The sequence below is a fragment of the Rosa chinensis genome, chromosome 5 (genome assembly GCF_002994745.2).
Source record: "Rosa chinensis cultivar Old Blush chromosome 5, RchiOBHm-V2, whole genome shotgun sequence".
Taxonomy (NCBI): Eukaryota; Viridiplantae; Streptophyta; class Magnoliopsida; order Rosales; family Rosaceae; genus Rosa; species Rosa chinensis.
In genome coordinates, this window is record NC_037092.1 from 58,083,404 (window position 1) to 58,098,363 (window position 14,960).

Consider the following 14,960-nt stretch of genomic DNA (forward strand, 5'->3'; position numbering starts at 1 on the left):
ACGCAATGTCATGAAATTGTACACACATGAAAGAATAAGTGAATGAACGATGCATACACTATAGATATTAGGCTCAAAAGCTCACAAATAAGGCATGCAAGTTAATCAAATAATCTATATGCTTCTCTAAGTATGATGAACGAACCTAACATAGGCTATGTGCACACATATAATCAAGCATAGATCACATATACACTCAATCACAAAACAAATTCAAAGTCCTATATCATGCTCAATCTATCCACAATCACAACAAGCTAAGTCCATGTCTCGTCATTGGGGTTGGAAAAGGCATTAACCACTAAATTCTAATTACAAAAAGCTAATATAAAAAAAATAATTTTATTTTTAAGTGACGAAAATAGGGCACCCGAGCCCTCACCCCCACACTTAAAACCAACATTGTCCTCAATGTTGTAAAGTGAGCTCGAAAGCTAAAATCCGTGTCGGATTTAGGCATGAGAGTGAAGTTCGAGCGAAGGCACAAAAATTAACTATGAAAATGAAAATCTAAACACGTAGAAAAGTTACGGAAAACCCCCTTTGTCGACCCTCAATTGCTCACGACCTTCGGAGAAGACCAATATGAGACACCACTTCAGGGCACAAGGCCTTGATTTCCTTAACATATGCTCCATAATCGCTCTAGGTGCTCATGAAAAGATCAACTCGATTGAGAAATGTGTAGTGTCCAAGAGCAATGCATCACAAATAGCCCACTAAGGAATAAGGACAAGGGTCCTCCATTAAGCTCGTGGTCTTCATCCCATCAACTCAGAACCCAAAATCATCCTCCGTGACCTCCACACAAGAATTGTAGCTCAAAATATCTCCTTATTCTCCACACTCCAAGCACCTCCCAACCTCCCAAAAAGATGGCTAAATAGCCTTATTGATGCAAAATGAACAAGAAAGAACATCACAAGTAATGCTAGGGTTGCCTCCCTAGCGAGCGCTTTGTTTAAGGACTTCATTGCCGGTCCATATGTCAAGGATGAGTCAAGGGACATCTTGGAGGGTGACCTCCTCCTCTTGACTGTCAAATGTGGTGTCCAAGTAAGGTTTCAATCGATGCCCATTTACCTTGAAGGGCTCCCCCCCCATGAAGATTCTTGATTGTTATTGCACCATGAGGGAAAACTTCAACTACCTCAAAAGGTCCACTCCATCTAGATCTCAACTTGCCGGAAAATAACTTGAGCCTAGAATTGTATAGGAGAACCTTTTGCTTGGGAAGAAATGTCTTCTTCACCAATTTCCGATCATGTATCACCTTGGTCTTCTCCTTAAACAATTTGGCATTCTCATATGCTTCTTCTCGGATCTCCTCCAACTCACAAAGATCAAGTTTCCGCTTCTCACCACTTGCTTCCAAGTCAAAATTCAAAAATTTAATCGCCCACATAGCTTTGTGCTCAAGCTCGACCGGAAGGTGACAATTCTTTCCATAGCACAAGCGGAAAGGAGACATGCCAATAGGAGTCTTATATGCGGTCCGATAGGCCCACAAAGCATTATCAAGTTTAATAGCCCAATCCTTCCTAGAAGAGTTGACCGTCTTTTCCAAAATTCTCTTAATCTCCCTATTTGACACCTCCACTTGACCGGAGGTTTGAGGGTGGTAAGGTGTGGCAATCTTATGCTTGACCCCATATTTTCTCAACAAAGCATCAAAAGTCCGGTTGATAAAATGTGTACCACCATCACTAATAATAATCCTAGGAGTCCCGAATCGAGAGAAAATATGCTCTTTCAAGAACTTGGAGACTACCTTAGAATCATTCTTCCGTGTGGCCTTGGCTTCAACCCACTTTGAAACATAATCAACCGCAACTATGATATATTCATTCCCATGAGACTTCGGAAAGGGTCCCATAAAGTCAACGCCCCAACAATCAAAAATCTCAACCTCCATAATGTTAGTGAGAGGCATTTGGTCCTTGGAGGAAATATTCCCGGTCCTTTGACATCTATCACATTGAAGCACGAAAGAATGACAATCTTTAAACAAAGTAGGGCAAAAGAAACCGGACTGAAGGATCTTGAAAGCTGTCCTCCTTCCACCAAAATGACCTCCACCTAAAGATGAGTGACACAATGAAATAATCTCCTGGGCCTCCCATTGAGGAATACATCGTCTAATCACCTGGTCTTTACCCACCTTCCACAAGTACGGGTCATCCCAAATATATGACCGAGCATTTCTAAGAAACTTCTTCCTAGCCTGTGCATCATAGTTATCCGGAATGAAAGTACAATTGCTAGCCCAATAGTTCACAAAGTCTACAAACCAAGGCATCTCAGTGTCAACACGGAATAAGTACTCATCGGGAAATTGCTCAATCAATGGTATATCAGAAGAGTCTCCGCCATGCTCAAGTCTAGACAAATGATCTAGACAAATGATCTGCAACAAGGTTCTCTCTACCCGACTTATCCTTGATCTCTATATCAAATTCCTGGAGTAATAACACCCAACGAATCAAACGGGGCTTGGCATCCTTCTTGCTCAACAAATATTTCAATGACGCATGATCCGTGTGAACAATCACCTTACTCCCAAGAAGATAACTCTGAAACTTCTCCAATGCAAAAAAAATAGCAAGAAGCTCATTCTCGGTCGTAGTGTAGTGGACTTGAGCATCATTCAAAGTCTGGGAAGCATAATATATCACATGGAGTGCTCGCTCAATCCTTTGACCCAAAACAGCACCCATAGCAAAATCTGAAGCATCGCACATCAACTCAAATGGTCTAGTCCAATCAGGTGTAATCATGATAGGTGCATGAGTCAACTTCTCCTTAAGTAGCTCAAAAGCCTGTAAACACTCTAAAGTGAAATCAAAAGGCACATCCTTGCCTAGCAAGTCACACAATGGCTTGGTGATCCGAGAGAAATCCTGAATAAAACGTCTATAAAAGCCTGCATGTCCAAGGAAACTCCTAACCCCTTTCACATTCTTCGGTGGTGGTAAACTAGAAATCAACTCAATCTTCGCCTTATCCACCTCAATGCCACGTGATGATACTACATGCCCTAACACGATACCCTCTTCCACCATAAAGTGGCACTTCTCCCAATTGAGGACCAAATTGGTCTCCTCACACCGTTCTAGAACAAGGGTTAAGTGTCGAAGACAATCATCAAAGGAATCACCATGAATCGAGAAATCATCCATAAATATCTCCATAAAGCACTCAGTCATGTCATGGAACAATGCCATCATACACCTCTGAAAAGTGGCGGGTGCATTACAAAGTCCAAAAGGCATCCTCCTATACGCAAAAGTACCAAACGGGCACGTGAAAGTAGTCTTCTCCTGGTCTTCCTTAGCAATAGCAATCTGATTATACCCCGAATAGCCATCTAAGAAGCAATAGTGGCTATGACCTGCTAGTCTCTCTAACATATGAACAATGAAAGGTAGTGGAAAATGATCCTTTCTTGTAGCTCCATTAAGCTTCCTATAATCAATACAAACCCTCCATCCATTCTGAACTCGCTGTGGCACATCTTCACCCTTTTCATTCTGCACTACTGTAATTCCTCCCTTTTTGGGGACAACCTGAACTGGTGAAACCCATGGCGAATCAGAAATCGGGAAAATAACTCCAACATCCAGAAGCTTAATAATCTCCTTCTTCACTACCTCCATCATAGGAGGATTTAACCTCCTCTGAGCCTCTCGTGTGGGCTTACACCCCTCCTCCAAGTAAATGTGATGCTGACACTTGGATGGACTAATGCCTTTGATATCGGCAATGGTCCAACCAATAGCTCTCTTATGCTCACGTAACACCCTTAGAAGCTTATCTTCCTCAACTTTACTCAACTTCGACGAGATAATAACCGGTAATGTGCTCTCCTCCCCTAGAAATGCATATCTCAAAGTCGAAGGTAAAGTCTTCAACTCCAATTCTGGTGGGGTCTCATATGAAGGAATCGGTGGTGTAGTAGAAGGTGGCAAAGGTAAAACTGGTGGAACACGTCTAGGCAAATATGGTGTCAATGCCTCTAAGTGTGCAATAGCCTCAACATGCTCCTCACTCTCAAATTTAGTACCACCTTGAGCAATGCAAGTCTCCATGTAATCAGTCGATGAATGCTCAATAAAGTTCTTCCCAACAATATCATCCATAACATCAATCTGGAAGCACTCATCAAGATGATATAATGGACTCCTCATAGCATCAAAAATACGAAATCCAATGGTAGTGTCAAAGACTGTCATGGTGAGTAGACCCTTTTGAACATCAATCTTCACCCCAGCAGTCACCATAAAAGCTCTACCGAAAATAATGGGTAACTCATCATCATCATCATCACAAGAAGGAGAGTCCATATCAAGTACAACAAAATCAGTCGGCACATAAAGCTCATCTACCTTGACAAGAACATCCTCCACCACTCCACGAGGGTACTTAATTCTCCTATCCGCCATCTTAAGCTTAATTTTCAAAGGCTTAATTGGCTCTGATGACAAAGTCTTGTACAAATCATATGGCATAAGGTTGATACTAGCCCCCAAGTCCAATAATGCTCGATCAAAGTTTCGTGACCCAATGGTGCATGGAATAGTAAAAGATCCGGGGTCACTAAGCTTAGGAGGCAACCTCCTTTGAAGTACGGCCGATACTTGCTCACTTAGGTATATATCTTCATTCTCCACAAACTTTCTCTTATTAGTGCACATGTCCTTCAAGCATTTTGCATAGGCCGGGACTTGCTTGATGGCATCAAGTAATGGGATATTGATGTTAACAGACTTGAATAGCTCAATGAACTCTTACTTTTGTGTCTCCTTCCGCTTCTTTTGATCTTGAGCCCTCTTAACTTATGGATAGGGAAGTCTAGGCTCCGATGAGTTCAAATCAAGAGGTGGAGAAAAAGTGAAACTCCCCCTTGAACCCCTAAGGGTGGTAACCATCCCACTAGGGTTCTTAGCCCTCAAGGCCTCGCCTAGTGTAGAATGGATCGGTCCACTCCTATCCCTAGAATCCAAAGGTACATGAGAATAGTCTTCCTCCTTATTACTTCCCCCTTGATGTTGTTCCCGATGCTCACTAGATGACGAAATAGGTGGTGAACCATTAGAACTCAAACCTGAGGATGAACCATGTGTATCAATAGAAGTAGATGAAGTAGCTTCCGCCTTATTCCTCCCCCCTTGATGTAGATCCCTAGGTGATGATAAATGAGTAGTGGGGCCAAAATGCACATGCTTAGGTGGTGCGGATGAAGAATTAGAAGCTTGAGACTTTGAAGATGTAGAATGAGATAAAGAGGTCTTCCTTCCTTATGCATCTCCGGGAAGTACATTTTCTTCCTCCCCGGCTTCCTTATCCACCCCCTTATTTCTTCCTTTTGTATACAAAGTCATATCACCCACTCCAATTCCCAGGGGTACATTTTCTTCCCCTCGGTTCCCATCCTCCTTTGAAATAAAAGTACGATGCATATGCATATTATCATTAGCAACATGGCCAAGAGGTACATTTTCTTCCCCCTTAGCTCCATATGAATGCAACAAATTATCATCATCACTATCAATGCAATTTTCTACTAACACATGATCATCATCATTAGAATATGAAAGTGAAGAATGGGAATCATGTATAGGGGTGGAAATATGTGTATCATAAGAATGTGATGTGGGGTAAGTGGGAGCATACATGTCATCATGCACATTCAAAGGGGAGTTAGAAGATTTAGGCATGCGTACCTTATTTTCATAAACCCTCCCACTTCGAAGTGTAGTAATAGCCTTAGCTTGCTCATGTCTCGGATTTTGATCCGGTTGTGTAGGTAATGCACCATGTGGACGTGCTCCAAGCTCTTTAGCTAACTGTCCCATTTGGACCTCTAATTTTCCCACACATTGTGCAAGTGAGCTTTGACCTTGAGCAAGAATATTAAGAGTTTGATCGGTCTTCGCTTGGCTTTGTGTAAGAGAAGTATGACTTTGGGCTAGGGCGGCCAATATATCATCCATATGAGACTTCTTTGGTTCCGGTTGTGGTGCTTGCCTATTTTGAAATCCGGGAGGAGCATTTTGTGTAGGATTGGCACCTCCAAATGAATGGGAACTTTGATCAAACCCTTGAGTATCATGTGGGGCTCCTCCATAAGCATGTGTAGCACCAAAAGATGGCCCTTGGCCTTGAGAATTGTAAGTAGATGCTTGCTGCCCATAATGATTTTGTCCACCAAATTGTGTGTTTCCATGGCCGTGGGGACTAAAAGATGAAGAATTGGGGCCTTGACTCCCTCCATAAGAGTGAGAACCACCTTGGTGTGCATTAGAGGACCCTCCACCATCTCTCCATGAGAAATTTGGGTGATTAGGCCAACCCGGATTATATGTAGTAGAATAAGGATCATTTCTTGGTGGCCTTTGATAAGAATTAATAGCTCTAACTTGCTCCTCAACAAATTCCGGAAATTGTGAAGCCAAGTGACAATCATGAGTAGAATGATGAGGAGACTCACAAATCAAGCAAAGATGTGAAGAAGCAACACTCTTGACATGTGAAGAAGACGAACCACTACCCTTTTGCGCTTGAAGAGGCATCTCAAATTTCATGTCAATCTTTGCTTCGAGCCTCTCAAGTTTGGAATTCATAACTCCATCATCTTTATCAATATGAGAAACATCATACACACCTCTACCACGAGGCTCCATATCAACTCGGCCTCTAGTACCATATGCATGTGAATCTCGGCCTCTAGATATGCCATCATCTCTACCCCCTCTTCTCCTTTGATGATTATCCCATTGACTGGATTGGGTAGCCATTTTCTCACAAATATCCCAAGCGGCATTAGGACCTTTCTTTAGAAAATTTCCACCCGATGCATTATCCAATCTCCTTCTATCATCAATAATCAACCCATTATAGAAAGATTCGCAAAGAAGCCACTTGGTGAGTCCATGATGAGGGCAACCTAACTCAATATCCTTGAAGCGCTCCCATGCATCATAAAAAGTCTCATTATCCTCTTGAAAGAACTTGGTCAAGCTATCCCGCATATAAGTAGTCTGATGATGGGGATAATATGCATTCAAGAACAATCTTTGCATATCGGCCCAAGAGAGAATGGATCTAGGCTTGAGCTTATGAAACCAAGTGCGTGCTTGATCTTTCAAAGAAAATGGGAATAATCGAAGCTTCAAACCCTCCAAAGTTAATCCTCCCAAGTGCATAGTGGAACATATGGCATCAAACTCAATTATATGATCATAAGGCCTCTCACTAGCCATGCCATGGAAAGTAGGTAGAATAGACAACATGTTAGGCTTGATCTCAAAGTTGGCATTTGTCGGAGGAAGCACAATGCAAGATGGAGCATTTACAATGCTAGGACATGAACAATGGCTCAACGGAATCTCCTCCTCATCTTGTGGTCCTTGACGCTCGTCACCCATATCTACTACTCGATTAGGAGACCTAGAAGGTGCTTGAGAGCGATGTCTTGGTCTCCTAACTCTCCTTGTTGACCTTCCTCTAGGTAGTCTTTGCAAAGCACGACCACTTCCCAAATTGATAGGTAGTAGAGTGTCGCTCATATACCTACGGAAAACCAATAAGAAATCGAGTATCTCAATAACAAAAATATAAGCAAAATAAGCACCAATTCAACTCATGAAAAATTCACAAGTAATTAGAGGGGTAAAAAGAGAATGAAACACAAGTAGTACTAAATTTGACTAAACTAACCGAAGAAATGAAAAAAAAATAAAATAAATAACAACTAAACAAAGAAACAAGAGATAAAGATAAAAATAAAAATAAAAATAAAAGTATGCTAAAAGTGACCCTAAATGCAAATTACCAAGGGATTAAGATCCGAAGACCCTAATCCCCGGCAACGGCGCCATTGACTTGATTCATAAACTCTCGCAAGCGTACGAATCGTTGTCAAATAAGGGAAGTATTAAAATCTTGATTATCGTACCTCGGGGATTAGGTGTTGGACCTAACCGAGGTAATTGGCGCTAGAGTGACTCAAAAGCATACAATGAAAAATAAAAATAAAAAGAAGTAAAATAATATTCACAAGGCACCAAGCCTCGGCAATGCTCAGCTTAGCTCACACCAAACCTAATCAAAGCCACTAACTTGTAGCCCAAATGCGTTATGCACAATGGAAGGTAGAATTTTGTTTGGGAGTTTTGAATTGGGAATTAACTAAATTAAATGCAAACTAAAATAAAAGCAAACAACTAATTATCAAGCAAGGAATTAAAATTCGGATTTCAAATTAATGGGAACATGGGAGTGTCGGGTGATTCACACTAACTCTCTGGCAAATATCGATGTCAATTTCACAAATGCATGCATTTCCTATATGTTAAGTCCCGTATTTAGTACCGGTCAAGGCTACTAAACCAATTATCCTTTTGGTGTATCGATTATGCCGGTTAGGGCCACAATCAACTCTCTAACTTAGGCATTACGCCGGTTAAGGCCGCAATATCTAAAATGAGAGGCCTAGAGTGCAAGATAATCACTATGCCAGAAAAGCAATCAGACAACAGAGGATATCTGTCGTCTGATTAAAAAAATTTCTGTTGTCTAGTACGGTGCCGTCTCTTGGGGCATCAGACGACAGATTTCCTCTGTCGTCTTATTTATCAGACGACATAAATTTGTTAGGTCTTCTGTTGTCTGATGAAATCGAGACATGAGGCTAGTGAATTCAAACGACAGATAAATGTGATGTGATCTGAAAACAAATAACAGTTCCTTGTAATTTCTATGATCTAATGCTTATTCCAAAGACAGAAAATGTGGTTTGAATGCTCCAAAGTAGAAGATATGAAATCTTATCTGTTGTCTGAATGGACATATAATAACATTTTAGTGTTGTTTTATTCACATTCCAATAACAGTTAACTGTCATTAGTATTCAGTTTAGATTACATTGATCTATCGTCGTTAGTAGCCTACAATAACATTTACATGTTTGAGTGCACATGTAACAACATATTTTTTCTTGTTTATGTTGTTCTTAAATATGTCCAACAACATATTTGGATTTTATTTTGTTGTTGCTTTTTATTTCAGATGACAATTTTTTGTTGTTTGAATGCACAAGTAACAACATATTTTCCTTGTTTATGTTGTTCTTAGATATGTCGAACAACATATTTGGATTTCATTTTGTTGTTGCTTTCTAATTCAGATGACATATTTGTATTCTCATTGTGCCACAACTATGTAAATCTGGAAACTACCCAATGCATTCATCAAATATGGAATCCATTCATAAAAATACCAATAGTTGATTAATCTGTTACTGCAGCTATACATACATCCAAAAAATGAACTCAGCAAAAGAAAGTTGAATTAGGGCTAAAAAGAAAACTTTGTTCTAACTGCAGTTAGTACATTCAAATGAATCCCCAAACATCTTCACATGCTTTGCCAAAAAACAAAATTCACGGTGAAAAAGTCTTTGAATAAGGGGGCCAGTGTGGGACTACTTCTGTGGTTGAGGGGCAATCATCTGCAAAATAGAAAGAACCATTTAGTTATATCACCATACCTGAAGAAGAACAACCAAAGTCCACAACCACTTCAATAATCAAAATCAAAACTTTTAATAATGATACACATATCAGAAAATGCGCATATACTTAGGATTGTGTATAAATCAAAGCTTACAAGCCGATCTATCAACTTAATATATAGAGACCCACTTGCCTATCTCCATAACCTCTCTTCTTCTTATAGCTAGCTTTTATAGAGAAAAAGAAATATAAATAGCAGTTAGGAAGTTTTATAGTTGAGAAACTATCACATAGTTACAAACAAAATGTCTAACACCTTAAGGAGCATTTGACTTCGCGGCATCTACAACAAAAGATAGAAAATTAAAAAAAATATGTAAAAAACTTGCTCACCTTAGTAAAGGGAACATTACCGCCCAATATATTTCCAAGCATCACCATACGATCAGCAACCCAGAAAAACAGAATATCGTGCCCAGTTTCAACAACTGAATTTGGATAAAAAGTTCTTAATCCGGCCAGCCCAATACCGACAATGGGAAAAGACCAGACGAAAACCACCTGTCAAGCACATCTGAGTCCTGTTCTAATCGAAACTTCTTTCCCTCATATTTTTGATCAGCCAATGCTTGAGCCTCTTCCTCACTTCCTGCAACCACCCATCGCTCAAATTTTTTTCCAAATTCTTCGTTGTTATCACCCTAAAAAACAACATACCGTGCCAGAACACGGTGACTCCACCAAAGTTGCCTCGAGACACACCAATCACTAATGTTACGAAGTCATCTGTAATTATAGAGAGCAAAACAAGTAAACAAGTAAACATGTTCACATTTCCATTTTTTGAGTAAATATCCCCTAAAACAAAAAAGGCACTCAAATAAAGAATAACAACTGAAGTTAGAACAAGAACAAACTTAATGCAATATAAAAATTGGACACACAAGGTGCATGAAAAAAACCCTAAATACATCTGCAATTCCTCCTTTCTCATGGTAAAAGGATTACAACTAAAGGTAGATTGTAGAGACCTCTAGATACTAGGATTACAACTAAAGTCATTGTAAACTGGTTCAAATCCTTTACGTTCTTGGCAATGCATATAAACTAGAAATTTCATACAGCACAATAAGGAAAAAATGAGCACCTCTTCCATTCAGCAGTATACTGTCTTGGGATAATCTCCAGCTTCCTATTTTCATCATCAGCGACAGCATTGAGAGCTTCATTTCCCATATCGCTGCATTTAATGTACCGCTCAGGCTTTATGATAGGCTCCACAACATCTTTACTTCTAGAGCAAATTCTAAGACACATCTCATTGGTCTTAGTTTCTTTGAAGAGGCCCTAAATGCAAAGAAAACAATGTTGATGAAACAGAGATGGTGTTATTGCATATGCAAGTGATGACGTTTATAAGTGAAACAATGACAAGTAGATGATCTTAAACTTCTGTTACGTGCCTGGCTCTGGAATGAAGGGCATGCAGGGTCTCAATCAGCATGCAAGAATTGTAATTGGTCTAGTTATTGCAGTGATTTGATATATAAGTCAATGATGAATAACTAATGAAGCCTTACTTTAAGGTGTTACAAAACACAGATGAAACGAAGCAAGAAAAAGTGATTTGCATACAAGGATCTGAGCATTTACCTGATTAAAGGGATGCATTCTTTCTTCCATCCAATTCAGCAATGCTATAACAAGCAACAACACAAATCTGAATCCTTGAATTCATAAACCACAGCACCAAATCCATAAATTCAAAAACAACAAATTTCACTACCAAGACAAAACCCGAACACCTTAATCTATTTCAATATCCCCCAACCCAAATCAAAGAAAGACACCTAACAACTAAATGGAATTTTAGGAAACCCCAAATCAATTTCTAGAAAAAAACCCTAAAATAGAAGATTGAACCCAACCAAAAATCCATGCTCGCATACAATCTCCTTGATAAAGATTGTAGACTTAAAAATTCTATTGCTAATTTCACAAAGAAACTCATATAAAACAACAAAATCGCAACAGCCATACCTAAAAGTTAACAATGCTTTCCGCTACGATACTCAAACATTTCCTGCAAAAGCAACATAAGAACAAACATAAATTACAAACCAAGCCAAAGTAGACAGGAAGACCCACCTTACCAAATGAAAGTGAGCAGAAATACCATAATACAGAAAGCAGTGACCATAATACCATAACACTTTCTAAATCTTACGTTTATCTGTCTGCAACATCCATTGCACACAAAGGTTTTCAATAGGCTTTGAACTTTCTCAAAGTTATCGCACTCATTCAAGCCATAAAACGTAGAAGCCAAAATCTAAAAAACATAAGAACCTACATACCGAGATTACCTTTTAATTCAAATATTGCAGCCGCTATTGCAGTGTTGGGCTCCAAGATCCACAAACATAAACTGATAAAGACACCCAGATTTGCCCAAATCCGCACTCTAATCATGAGAAGAAGAAAGAATCGCAAAAACATTAACTCAGAACAAAAACAAAAGCATCACCAATAATTAAAAAGATGAAAATCAAAATAAGTTGGTCTTATTTTGAATAGGTAATGTAACATCTAGAAGTTCAAAACATAAAAATGCAATAAGTTTTGACATTTCAGATAACTAAACAAATTCTCAACTCTCTAATATCATGTAGCACTTTACGTGTGTTCTAGAGCGGGTGAATAGGACTTGACATTTGTTTTACTGAACCTACTTCTTTTACTCTTTTAAACCTACACCACTAGTTTTTAACCCTCTTTCTTTTGAATCAGCCTTTTGTAGTTAACTCTCAGTTGGTGCTATCAAATATGAAGGATCTACTCAAAATTTCTTGTTTTTCTTGGAGTATCAATTTACTCAATTAGAGATGATAATAAATTTCCAAGTGAGCATTTACTGTACAGTGGTTTCTAGTTGATCAGTATATAAAATGCATCTCAAATTGGAAAAGAAATCAATTTTCACATACACGTTATGCACTTATGCTTATCGAAAATTCCACATCCGTCACGCTTTTGCTCACTTCTCTGAATGTAGGTACTGGAATAACCACTGCTCTCCATATTTCCTTTGTAAAAGCTCTCATACTCATCAACTTCCTAGTAAGGATTTATCTTAATCAGAAAATTAAGATTTTGAAACTCCAAACATGCTGACATTACGAGGAAAGAGGGAGGTAACTTATGCAGAAAATAAGAAAAGAAAAGAAAGAAAACCTGTAGGCAGAGAGTCGACTCCAAGGTTCTTGAGAACACTCAAAATTGCCTGTGAGCGGGCTTTCCACCTATGGTAAGCATAATTAACACCATGTAGTAGGGAAACACAGTAATTTGGCATTACAAGTGGGTAGGCAAAAACACAGACCAGGTGTTATATACAAGAAATTGAACCCAACTTTCTACCTTATAATAGGTCTCACTTATTATTGCAGGGGCATAGGGTTGATTATGTGCAATGTATAACTACAACTCAAGTTAACTAATATTACATGTAATGTCACGTTGAAATCAGTTTCACTCAGCTGCACAATTCATCAGATAACCATAAGGTAAAAACTGCACATTTGGCAGAGGTTTTGAGCTCCATATTGAGTTGTGAATTGGGGTTTGAGGTGGAGGAGTTATCTTCAATGTCAGAGTTTTTGGAACGAGTTCTTTTAGTACTTTCCAGACCAGATTAAAGATTTTGAGACCAAATACATATAAGCCAATTCAAGCTACATCATGCTAATTTAATGAAACAAGCAGATATCATATAAGCTAACAATTCTTTTGATACCCAAAATAAATATCAATATATGACAACTATTGAAGCAATTAGTTCACCAAAAAGACACAAAAAAGTAAAAGGAAAAACTGAAGTTATGATTCATACTTGAGACAAGAAGATGGAGAGTGGGGAAACAAGGAGCTCTTCACATACGCCTACACACATACATAGAGTATTAATAGATAAACTGTTAGACAAAGGATTACAATAGCTACGCATCAAAATGAACTATAGTATAATAGAAAATAACATAACTACTAAATTCAGTGGAATAAAACCAAATCTACATCACAAAGACACAACAGTTCAGCAGGAATGAGTAGGAGAGAACATAAACAAATTCATCAGAGTTTTGTTATACAAATCCACCATATCATGTACAATAAAGCCAATGCTTTGGTGTATAGATTATTACTTTTGCGAACTAGATGGTAAATCCTACAGAAACCTAAATATTCATCACAATGATAACTTCCATTCAGCCAAAAAGTAAGTGCTTTCTGAATTACATGGATTGTTATTCATGCAATACCAATCATATAAACAAACACCAAAACCATTAACTAAAAGAAAAAAAAAAAGAGAAATTAAATGAGAGAAAAAAATGTAGTCAGCGACTCTCATACCTGAGCCAAAATGTTATACGACACAAGACTAAACCTGATACCTGCAACATCAAATCACACAACTCAATATTTTTGTAAGAGAAAATGGAAGTGAAGCTGACCAGTAACAATAAGCAAGCCAGATAAAAGCTGCTTAAGAGAAACAACTCTCTTTCCCTTAAAACTTCCGGCCAATACAATCAACACTTTCCCGGGTGTAATACTCGCCCTAGAGAGAAATTGAATCAAATTAGTATTGCAAATTGCTTTCATATTACCTTATGAATCACGAAGGCATCCAAAATTAGGAGGTCATTGTTAAAGAAGGAAGCCTGTCATGTTCTGAAAGCGAGTCAAAGAGGAACCAAACTAGCACTACCTCTCTAACCAATTCTGCAAAAATAAAAATCATGAGCAAAATCGAACCAGAAAAACCCCAAAACCAGAAGAACCCTAAAAGCCCAAATTAAAAAAACATTGTCTTTGAGAGAAAAGCCTTCCGGGGACTGGATCTGAACGGAGGGTTAAGCAGGAAGAGGAAGAAGAAGAGGCGGAGGCGATGTAGAGGTAAGGCCGTCCATGGCCTGGACGGTGTTCTCTTTCATGGCGTCGCCGTGGTACTTGACTACACTGGTCTTGGCCCTGAACCTCTGGATGAAGGGTAGGGATTCGAAGAGAATCTGGGGAGGCTGCAGGGTTTTGAGAAAGAAATTTATGGGAGAGATGGAGACAAAGAGAAAGGGGATTTTGTTGGTAAAGGAGAGAAAGAGAATGGGAGAGCGAACGAGCAGAGATGGGAAAAGAGAAAGAGAAGAGCCATGGAAAAAACACGAAGTATTTGGCAACTAAGCCAAAAAGAAAAGGAAAAAAAATATAACTTACCTTATTCAGACAACACAATTTCTTAACTGTGTTGTTTGAATATCACTCTATTGACTATTCAGCTATAGGGTTTGGGCATTTGAGAGGGAAAAGCCTAAAACTTGTTGGAGGGAAGTCTGAAATTTTTGCTAGGGTTCAATATAGAAAATTTTCATCTTTTCAGACGACATT

General features: G+C 38.9%; 1 long non-coding RNA gene and 1 pseudogene across 1 annotated transcript; one reads left to right on the forward strand and one right to left on the reverse strand.

The window, feature by feature from the left end:
* The first annotated feature begins 6,927 nt into the window (after positions 1 to 6,927).
* Positions 6,928 to 7,040, forward strand: LOC112168502 (annotated as a pseudogene).
* Positions 7,041 to 9,303: 2,263 nt separating this feature from the next.
* On the reverse strand, positions 9,304 to 14,925 carry LOC112202901. Its single transcript, XR_002937604.2, has 11 exons — positions 14,186 to 14,925; positions 13,929 to 13,969; positions 13,408 to 13,457; positions 12,750 to 12,817; positions 12,503 to 12,632; positions 11,882 to 11,979; positions 11,556 to 11,598; positions 11,169 to 11,212; positions 10,663 to 10,862; positions 9,909 to 10,301; positions 9,304 to 9,511 (listed from the first exon to the last, which is right to left on the reverse strand). It is a non-coding gene; the product is annotated as an uncharacterized LOC112202901 (long non-coding RNA).
* Positions 14,926 to 14,960: the final 35 nt, after the last annotated feature.